This window comes from Notamacropus eugenii, chromosome 3 (genome assembly GCF_028372415.1).
Source record: "Notamacropus eugenii isolate mMacEug1 chromosome 3, mMacEug1.pri_v2, whole genome shotgun sequence".
NCBI lineage: Eukaryota > Metazoa > Chordata > Mammalia > Diprotodontia > Macropodidae > Notamacropus > Notamacropus eugenii.
Window position 1 is genome coordinate 334116561 of NC_092874.1, and position 11549 is coordinate 334128109.

An 11549-nucleotide genomic window follows, 5' to 3' on the forward strand; every position below is an offset into this window, starting at 1 on the left:
CTATTGTTAGAGCTAGTTTGCTCTCCTCCCTTTTTATCTTCCCCTTCTCCCAGACCTCCCCCCCACCCTAATGACCAGTCCTGCTAGATCTAACTCCTCCCCTCCCCTTAGTCACTAAATCAGCAAGCATGTATTAAGCACCTACCATGTGCTAGGCACTGTGCTAACCATTGGGGATATAAAGAAAAACCCAAAACCATCTGCCCTCAGAGCTTGTATCCCAGTGAGGCAGATCACATGTACACAACAGAGTAGAGGGGAGGCCACCTGGAGGTGTATAGTGTCAGTTTACACAGAGACAATGCATAGACAAACAACATAAATACAGCTCTGGTCAGTCCTGTGTGATGTGGTATTGAAAGCACAGCTGTTGGGGTCAGAAGACCTAGCTTGGACTTGGATTTGACCTCTTCTCTTTCAGCCTCACCTTTTAACATCCATAAAATGAGGAGAATACTACTTGTACTATCTACCTCACAGGATTGTGGAGAAGAAAGCACTTTGTGTAAATAAACTTTTACTCATGTCAAGAAGGAAGGAGACAGCCATTCCACCACTCCTGGGCTTACCACTTAGGGATTTATTTGTTTCCTATTTTCAGAGACTCCTGGCAGAATTTTCCCTCTAGTGCTATACATCTTATGTGTACTATTAGTGCCACCTTCTGGACATAATGGAGACCTCCATCTTCCCCAGACATCCAGGGAAAAAGCTGAAGCGAACATCACATTTCTTAAATCAGTATCTATCCAAATGGTTGTTATCTCCTTAAAGCTACTGTGGAAGTCTGTGTGCTTATTTCAGTGATGGCTTTGTTGGTCAGAACATTTCAGAGAGTCCTTTTTTTGGGGAGGGGGGAGCTGCCCTCATAGCTGTAGTCACATCTTTTCCCTCCTCAATCCCACAATGAGTGATACTTCTCCTCACCTTCTCTTTGGGTTGTGGAACCAGCCAAAAGGCATTCAGAAGTCAAAAGTCAAGTCCATTCTCAGTAGGCAAAGATTTGTCACTCTCAAGGATATTTCAGAGAATGCCCTGCAGGTTCTGAAGGCAAGAAGGGTCCTTGAGCATCCTGCATCCTGGCTGCATTGTTGGAGTTAAGTGTGGCTTTCTTAGAGATGTCCCTTATTTGGGGCTGTAAGTACTGGTATGTTTATTAAATCAGTGGCATTACTTTTTAGTTACATTTTGTACATGTGTTTCTTTTTAAGTTCTATGGAATCCTTTTGTTTTGACATCACCCACATTTCCAAATATAGACAGCTAAGTGGCACAGTGGATAGAGAGCTAAACCTGGAGACAGGAAGACTGATCTTTGAGTTCAGTGTCATGCCTCAGACACTTACTAGCTGTGGGACCCGGGATAAATCACTTAATGCTGTTTGCCTCAGAGTCCTCATCTGTAAAATGACCTGGAGAAGGAAATGGCAAACCACTCTAACATCCTCGCCGAAAAAACTCCAAATGGGATCAAGAAGAGTCTGACACGACTAAACATTTCCAAAAATGCCCCTCCTTCACCCCTACCTTGTTAGTCTCCCCCCTATTAAACAACCAAGCAAAATCCAACAAAACCAGCTGACACATTGACTCTCTGACAAATGCATTCCTTTAATTTGTACTCAACTTTCACAACTCCTCCCCATTACCCTACCTGCATGCACACACCTTTGGGTAAGTTTTAGTTAGCTGGAAGATTGACTATCCCACTCTTGGAGATGCTGCTAGGAGAGCAGTGCAGGCCTGTTGCTCTCTAAAACAAAGAGCTGGGAACCCTGGTTTAGTATTGTAGATCTAGAGCTGCTAGTGTCTTCACTGGTCATCTAGCTCAATCTCTTTTTACAAACCAGTGAACTGAGCCAGAAGCTAAGTGATTTGCCTGTGGACAAACAGCTAAATGACTAGTGTAGCTGAGTTAGAGTAGATAGGGGCTGCTCTAAAAGGAGCTGACAGTTGAGTTTGCATATGCAACTGGCACAGGCACAGGAAATGAGGAATCCTTCCCCATATGTGGTGATACCAGCAGAATGGGTGATGGAGTCATGCTGCTCATTTGTAACATACTCGCCCACTCTTGGAGCTTCGCTTTGGATAACTCCTTTCCTCCATCTGCCCTTTATGAAAAACAAGGGGAAGAGACAGAAAAGTACTGCCCTCAATCCCCCCCGTACTGAAGACAGGACCCTTGACATATTCATCTTTATACCCCAAGCAACACTGAGCACCCATGAACTGCAGACCAAGGATCAAGTCTTGTTGAAGTGCAAAGTTAGGGCAATGAGAAGAGCCAAAGCAGTCATTTAACAGGTATGTGTTGACTGTCAGCCTTCTCTCCAGCTCCATGGGGAATTCAATTTGGAAAATTAAGCACCAACTGAATGTCAGGTACTATATGAGGTGATGGGGGTGCAGACAAAGAAACAAACAGTTCCTGCTCTGAGTTTTTTTTAAGTTTACATTCTATTAGCAGGCAATTATTATGTATATGAAAAACAAATAGAAAATAATTCTTTCAGGGAGGACTCCCATAAGTGAGGACACCAGGATAGGCTTCTTAGGAGGTGGTGGTGCAGCTGAGCTGGGAAGAGAGGTAAGAATTCTACGAGGGAGGGATGAGGATGCAATGAAGTCCAGGATGGGGGAAGGGCAGGAGATAGAATGTGTATGTAACAAGTAAGCCAGTTTGTCTGGGCCATGAAGTGATTGAAAAGGAATGATGTATATAATAAGTAAGATTAGACAAGTAAGTTAGAGCTAGACTGTATGCAAGATAAATGTTAAGATGTAACCACTGCCTACAGAGAAAATAACACCAAGAACAAATAAGTGATTTTTTTTTGGTGGATTGGACCTGTCATTCAAGGTAGGGAGTTCCTGGTGAGGTACTTTTTCTCTTAATATTTTTAAATAAATAGTATTTTATTTTTTCCAAACACGTGTGAAGATAATTTTTAACATTAATTTTTAAAAAAATGTTGAGTTCCACAGTTTTCTCCCTTCCCCCCCAAAATGGCAAGGTTATATATGTGTAATCATGTAAAACATATTTCCATATTAGTCATGTTGTGAAAGAAGAAATAGGCCAAAAGAAAAAAATCACATACCAAAAAAAAATATAAAGTGAAAATAGTATGCTTCGATCTTCATTTAGAATCCATCCATTCTTTTCTCTGGACATGGACAGCATTTTCCATCATGAGTCTTTTGGAGTTGTCTTAGATCGTTGTAGAAGAACTAAGTCAATCATAGTTGGTCATCACACAATGTTGCTGTTATTGTGTGCAATGTTCCCTTGCTCAATTCACTTTGCATTAATTCGTTTAAGTCTTTCCAAGTTTTTCTAAAATCAGTGAGGCACTTTTTCTACCAATCGAAAACCTTCTTTATAACATTATTTTAGAGTTGCCTGAGGGATTGAGACATTCTAGGGGTTATAAAGTATGTGTTGAAGGTGGTTCTTGAACTAGGACTTTTTTTTTTTTTAACAATTATTTTAGTTTTTAACTTTGACTTCCATAAGATTTTGAGTTCCAAATTTTTTCCCTTTCCTCCCTCCCTCCACAAGATGGCGTACAATCTGAAATAGGCTCTACTTAAACATTCATGTTAAACTTTTTTTCACATTAGTCATGATGTGAAGAAAAATTAGAACTAATGGGAGGAACAAGAAAGAAACAAAATGACAAAGAAAAGGAGAGCAAATAGTCTGCTTCCATATGCATTCAGACTGCAAAATTCTTTCTCTAGATGTGGATAGTGTTTTCCATCCAGTCTTTTGAAGTTGTCTTAGATCCTTGTATTGCTGAGAAGAGCTAAGTCTTCAACTGGGACATCTTGACCATGGTCAACTCTACCCACTATCCCAAACTGCCTCTCTAAGAGAACGTTAAATACTAGTTTAGTAATGTGTGATCAGAAATGGAGGTAGTGAGTGATGACAGATGGACAGCTCAAGTGTAGCACTGCTACAGGTGTAAAATGCCTGGAGGAAGGTCTCTAGGATGGTAGAGGAACTATAGGAGAACATGGATAAGAATTATACAAATTAGGTATGAGTGGATTGTAAATTTGCCCCAATAAAGATGACATCTACATCAGAGAGATCATAGATCCCCTGAGGTATGGATAATTTAGGACAATAAGACCTTAGTTTCCTGGCAGAAGGATAAATGCAAAATAGAGAAATCAGAATGGATTAGTGTTTCTGGGAAGGATTCAGAGCAGAGATGGGACATAGGATCATAGGTTTAAAGCTGGATGAGACCTTAGAGGTCATTTTTCCCAGTCTCATTTTATATCTGGGAAGACTGAAGGCCAGAACTATTGTATTTGGGGTGAATTGAGATGCTATGTCCAAGGCTACTCAGGAAATTCATTTTCTTATCTAGAAAGCTCAATTTTGAGATCATGTTCCCTAAGGAATCTATCTTCTCTGACCAGAAGGCTAGATTATAGGACTTTTGAACTTGGAGTTGTTGGGTAGGAAGCTCAGGAACTTTCCCAAGAACCACAAATTGAAATCTAGCTGGCAAAAACAATAGAATGTTACTGCCAAAGGGCAAGGTGAAACAAGGAGTTAAACAGGTCCTATGGGCACATGAGTAGTCAGGGACATGGAGAGTCCTAAGCAAAAAACAAAGTAAAAAGTAAAAGTACAAGATACCTTGAAGTCACCATGATTCTGAGGCAAAGGCCTTACCCTTTTATTTGCATTCTGAGGACCCAACTAGCACAGTGCATGACACATAGGTGCTTAATAAATGTGTATTGATTGCTTGGTAGGATATTAGCTGCTTTAGATCAGGGACTGTTTGAGTTTCACAGTTCCGTCTCCTTTGCTTAGTATAGTACCTGCCACATTTTTTTCCCTTTATTGCTTGGGAGCTAGAACACAGTAAACACAGAAGACAGTGGTGTTTGTATTTAGGTCAGTGAGCTTGACTTCAATTCCTGGCAGAATTCTAGAATGGATTATTCAAGGTATATTTAATGAATTCTGGAAAAAAAGAAGTTATCACAAAGAGTGTCATGCCATACTAACCTATTTCCTTCTTTGATAGGGTTACTAGACTGGTAGGTTAGGAGAATGCTATAGATACAGTTTTACCTTGCTTTTAATTTTTAGTTTTTAACTTAAAAAATCTGAATTTATAGATCTTTTATTTTTTACACTAGTTTTTTTCCTTTCTCCCTGATATTAGTTCAACCCCCTTGAAAAGACAGTTAAGCAAAACTAATCAATATTGTTGGGAATCATGTGTGCCTGAGGCAATATTTCTATCATTTCTATATAACATTTCTTCATTTCCATCCCCTTGTTCCAGCTCTTAATCATGAGCTTGAACATCATAATACTTCTTAAGATTTTTTTTTCAGTGAACAAAGATGTATTTTCTCTCCCTCCCATGTTCCTTCACAACACAGAAAGAAAAGAATAGAAAATAAAACACATTGTAACAAATTGTATAGTCAAGCAAAACTAATTCTAGCATTGGCCATGTCCAAAAAATATGTGTCTCAGAGGACAGTTTCATCCGTTACAATGCTTCTTGATAGCTATGTATGGAATTAATTACAGGTCAAACAACTGCTAATTTCTTCTAGTTCTACCCCTATTCTTCTATCCCCACTACCTAGAGGAGGGAGTTGTATTTCATTAACTGTCCTCAGTTCACTGAGATTTTAGCAAAGCATTTGACAACGTCTCAAATGCTGCTCTTGTGGATAAAATGAAGATAAGATGAAAAGATGTTGGTTAGACAATAACGCTTGATGTGTGAACTTAGAACTGTCTTGAATGGCCAGATCTGTTCTGGCCATTAGTTTAATAACAGTTTGGAAAGTACTCTCTGTTAGAGTGGTTCAGAGATCTGTGTTTTGCCCTGTGCTATTTAAAGAGTTTTTGGTTTATTGGCTTGGTTTTTGAATCAGTGACTTGGATAAAGGTATCAGTGGTGTGTTTATTCAGTGTGATTGGCAGCATTGCTAACCTCTTTGATGAAAGAGTCTGGATCCAAAAAAGATCTTCCTATATTAAAACACTGAACCAAATCTCATTTATCGTCTCTTTCACCCAGAGCAGTGTCCTTATCTAAGTGCTTAACTAAGTGTTTATAACTTTTTTTCCCTCTACTTGGTTTGACAGAATAGTATCAAGGTTAGTATATGGTATCCCTGGATAGTTGTATACATGGGCAGGTTTTTAGCCCTTTTTCAGTAGACAAAGTACAATTTCTGTGCACAATTTCCGATCAAATAGTGGTACATCATCATTGCCAAAGAAATAATTCTCTTTACAACCTAGGAATCAGTTGGAGATTCTAGGAGGGTCATGGAAAATACATGAAAAATGTCAGTCAGTCTAACCCCTAGTCTTTATAGGTTTTTCAAACAAAGTCAAGGAAAGGCTTAAATTTTAATGAGTTTACCCAACTCGCTTCTTTTGGGTGTGGGGACATCTAAATTCTCTTACTATATCTTACATCTGTTATGATGATTACAAAATCCTGTCAGTATCAAAGATCATAACTGAAACTCCTGGCTGGCTCCAAGAATGACTAATTCAACTTAGCAATTTGAATGAAATAAACCTTTTTAATGAATCAGTCTCTCAATCAAATATGGGGTCTCTACTTTACTTGTGTTCCACATGGGTGCTATGGCTCAAGCCTCTATCTATTTCAAACACTGGGCAGGACCCAAAAATCAAATAGAATATTTCATTGAAATATATTAGCAAGATAAATAACAATGAAAATAGTGGGAGAATTCAGAGCCCTTCTTAGACAAATTAGAGCAGTTTCCCAGAGGTTCATGAGCCAGTGAAAGGAAAAATTCCTATTTCATGAAGTTCACACTGATGTAAGAAGGGCTGCCTTGCATTGAGACTGGAATTTTGGGCAGCTTCTTGCTGAAGCCAATATTTGATGAAACTCAAAGGACTTCACTTGCCTCTCCACTTATGATCTGGCAAACCCTGCCTTCCAAGCTACATGTCTGCTTCTGCTGCCTTGGACTTCTTTCCCGCTTTTTCTTCCTGATGAAGTTCTGTCACATATCTCATCCCTGTGGCTTCTACCTTCTCCTTTAAATTCAAGCCTTTTAGGCCTTATGTCTCCGGTAAGTCTCTAGATTCACACTACACAAGCCTGATGCCTTGGGGCTATTTGTCACTTTTTTTTTTTTTTTTTGCCTAAATGGGCTCTCACAGTACTTGTAGCTATGAGAAACATTCTCCTGATTCTACAGATGGTTTCTAGTTTCATACTCCTAACTGGGCTAAGGTGAGTGGCTTCCTTTTGTTTTTTCCCTGCCTCAGAGGGCAGGCAACATTTCTATCTACATCTTATGTGTTGTTTTTCTCTGAGGCTGAAGACAGATATGTGTATCTCTCTTCATTAGTTCTTTCTCCTATTATGTCCCTTCTTAACCATTCTCCCATAATGCTAATGATTTTGAAGCTTGGATAGACCTTAAGGAGGTGTCCATACATTAGTGAAGTGCAGAAGCACTCAAGCTGTTGACCTTTTCTGCATTCCTACCATCATAGTTAAGCCCATGACCCTCTGATACTTTCTTGAATTCATAAAAATCATGTGATTGATATTCTTGGACCCTAGAGGGAATTAGGCAGTGGGTCAAAATGAAGTCAGGTAGCATGACCTAAGAGTTCTAGCTCCATGTCTACAGGGAAAGGGAATGCTTCCTGTTGGGGTGGTGAGCATGAAGGAATAGGAGGCAAATATTTTCCCATTTTGGCTTTAGCTGCTGAAATTAGAAAAGTATGACTAAAGAAAGAGGGACAATGGAGAGGATCAGAAAACCAAAAGGAAATTTGAGTATTAAATCTTCAAAAAGATTACAAAGCTCTCTTAAAAAATAATACAAGACAAAGGAAAGTGAACCAATGTTTGATGAAATAGAGAGTTCTGTGGACTTCCAGGAATACCATACTCTAAAAAGCATGATATAAGTAAGCATGATGTACATAAGAACATGATGACTACAGAGAAGCTTGTGAAGACTCATATGAACTGATGCATAGTGAAGTAAGAAGAACAGGAAAACAGTTTATACAATGACACAGTAATGTAAATGGAAAGAATATCAAACATGAAAAAACTGAAACTGAATGCTGTGAAATTATAATAGCCTAGTTTGGCCCCAAACAAGAGATAAGAGAATATACCTCCCTCTTCTCTTTTGCAGAAGTGAGGGACCTTGGGTGTAAAACTTTGTATATAACATCATACATTTTTGATATGTTGGCTAGTTTTGAAGAACTTTTTTTTCCTTTCTTCTTTCTTTTTACTTTTTTATCATAGGGAATAGTTCTTTAGTTGGGGGTGTTGGAAAGGCTACATTGGAAAATGTAGGTGATGTAAAAATATATCAATAAAATTTATTTTTAAAAGGTAGATGAATGAGTACTATTATTAAAGGTAGAATAAGTTTAAAAAATCAATTATCCCATGTTTGAAAGGTATTCTTTTTAAAGAGAAAGATTGACCAATTTTTTTGGAGGGGGGGTTGGTGGATAAAACAATACAAAAACCTAGAAACTAACAAGGAGTTTTTAAAAAGGATATAATCAGAAAAGAAAGAAGCTGGAGAAGTGAAGGTAGAGATGTAGAACTAGAGCTCTGTGCACTAAACTATGTGACCTTCCAAGGTGAATCAATGTATTTTGCAGCATGGAATTTGCAGAGTGGGAGGATGTATAATTGAGGACAAGAGGTGGTGGTAGAGGTTGGGGTAGAGGAGAATAGATGATGAAAGCTTACCAAGTCCATGGGAGAATAGCAAAGGAAAAATAGAAAATTCCTACAGTCTCTCAGTAATAAGGGGAACTTCAGGAGTGTGGGAAAGTGATTGAGGAGTTTAGGGAGAAATAGTTCTAATGAAGAACATATAATGGCTCTATGGACTGTATGAACTCCAGGGTCAGAAAGATGGTGAGGACCATGTCAATATCATGAATGAATATCAATTCAAACATTTTAAAATAAAGAAAGCCTTGGCAAAAATACTATGGCAATTTGTCCCCAACAATCATTCACTATGATCAAAATGGATTTTTATCAGAGATGCAAGCATGGATCAACATTAGGAAACAATGAACAATATTAAACATATCAAAAACAAAGCTTCCCAAGCCATTATTATATCAATCATTGCAGAAAAACCTATGACAAAGTAAAATACTCAATTATATTAAAACTCTACATAGCACAGGCAGATCTTGTTTTAATATGATAAATATATATATGTATATATATATACCTAAAACTGAAAGTAACATTATATGGAAATGGAGAAACACTAAGAATTTTCTTGTACATACAGGAATAAAGGAAGGGTGCCAAATTTCCCCTGATTATTTGGCATTACAGATGAAAGAAATTAAAGCCATAAAAATAAAGAAGATGCAAAATGATCCCTCTTTTCTGATATGTGTTAGTTTACATAGAAAATGCTAGGGAATCAGCAAAGAAACCATTGAGACAATGACTTCAGCAAAGATGCAGGTTTCAAAATGAACCCACAAAAATGAACATTTCTATGTAATAATAACAAAATCCAGGAGACAATAACAGAAAGGGAAGACCCATTCAAAATGGTTATAGAATACATAAAACTGTTGAGGATCATCGGACCAAAGCATACTCAATACTTGCATAGATTCAGGTACAAAATGGAATTAAACCAGTAAAGAATAACAAATAGCTAGAGAAACATAAAGATATAGCTAATATAAGAATGTAGAATGGCTATACCATATCAATATAATAAAAATGAGAATATTGTCAAAGTTAATCTATAGATTTAATACTATGTCAGTAAAATTATCTAAGGGACACTATATAGAGCTAGATAAAATAATAGCAAAATACATTTAGGGGAATAAACAACCTAGAATAGCGAGGAAAATAGATAATTTAAAAAGGGGAGTAGCACTTCTAGATATAAAGTAGCATCGAAACCATTTGCTACTGGTTAAAAAAATAGAAAAGTAGACCAATATTACAGACTACACAAGGAAGAATCAGATCTAATTGAACTAAACAACCCAACATTTGATAAACATAAATTACCTAAAAAAATAGAACTCCCTATTTGATAAGATTTTCTATGAAAACTGGAAAGCAGTCTGGCAAAAATTAAGCTTACATCAGCATCTTACACGATATTCGATAATATATTCAAAATGTATACATAACCTGAATATTAAAGACCACACCATAAATGAAGAAAAACAGATCATATACCTTTCGCTAAACAAAGGATAGAGGCAGAGATAAAATAGACAATTTTGAAGATATGGGTGAGGCAAGCCTCAGTGTCCATTTGTATGGCACTCTTTATTGATAGAGATCAGCAACTCAGTGCTTCACCAGAGTTGGTGAGAGCTAGAGAGAAGAAAGGTTATAATCTTCTGGCTTCCAGCTTTGAGAGTGTACACAGCTCCAATCTTTCAGCCTGAAGGGAGATAAAGACTGGGAAGAAGCAGGCATGTTGAGGAGCAGGTCCCTTGATCATGTCCTTATTTCTAGATGACTATTGGTCCCTAGTGAGACTGCAGGACAGCTTTCCCTGTAAATTCAGGAGTATTCCTCTTGGATGAGAGATGAGCCTCTTTTCTCAACTGAGTTATCTCATTCCCAGTAGGAGAGTTCATTCACTCTGCATTGTCTGGTATATATTCTTCTAAGTATATTTTCTCTGATTTTGGTTAGTTTTTGTTGTTATTAAGTTACTCTTCAGTCATGTCTGACTCTCCATGAGCCCATTTGAGGTTTTCTTGGCAAAGATCCTAGAGTGGTTTGCCATTTCCTTCTTCTGGCTCATTTTACAGATTAGGAACTGAGGTAAGTGGGGTTAAGTGACTTTCCCAGGGTCACACAGCTAATAAGCTTCTGAAGCCAGATTTTTTTTTCTTTTTGGGGGAAGGGAAGGCAAAGCAATTGGGGTTAAGTGACTTACCCAGGGTCACACAGCTAGTAAGTGTCAAGTGTCTGAGGTCACATTTGAATTCAGGTCCTCCTGACTTTACAGTTGGTACTCTCTATTCACTGCAACACCTAGAAACCCCTGAGGACATATTTGAACACAAGAAAAGTCTTTCTGACTCGGCTCAATACTCTATCTACTCCAGTCATCCTGATGAATATCTGGTCATTGGATCTAGATGGCTCAGGAGGAGTAAGTGAGGCTGGTGAACTGCACAGCCCTCCCTCACTCAGAACAAAGTCAAGTGCAAGTCATGTCATCATTTCTCTGATGTCATGGTCTTCTTTGAAAACGAAGGATGAACAGACAGACTGTATCACCTACCTGCCCTTTTCTGTTTGTTATCTGTTTGAATAAATGGATTTATTTGCTATGTAGGGCCAAGTTCTGTTTATATAAATTGTGGTCCTTCTTCCCCATTAAGAAATAGCATTCAGGAACACAGCATGAATTTTAAAATGGTTTCCTGTACACTAACAATATTTAAGGGAGTAGATAGATGAAATTCTAGCTTGATATCCCCTCTCTGAGGAGAGCTG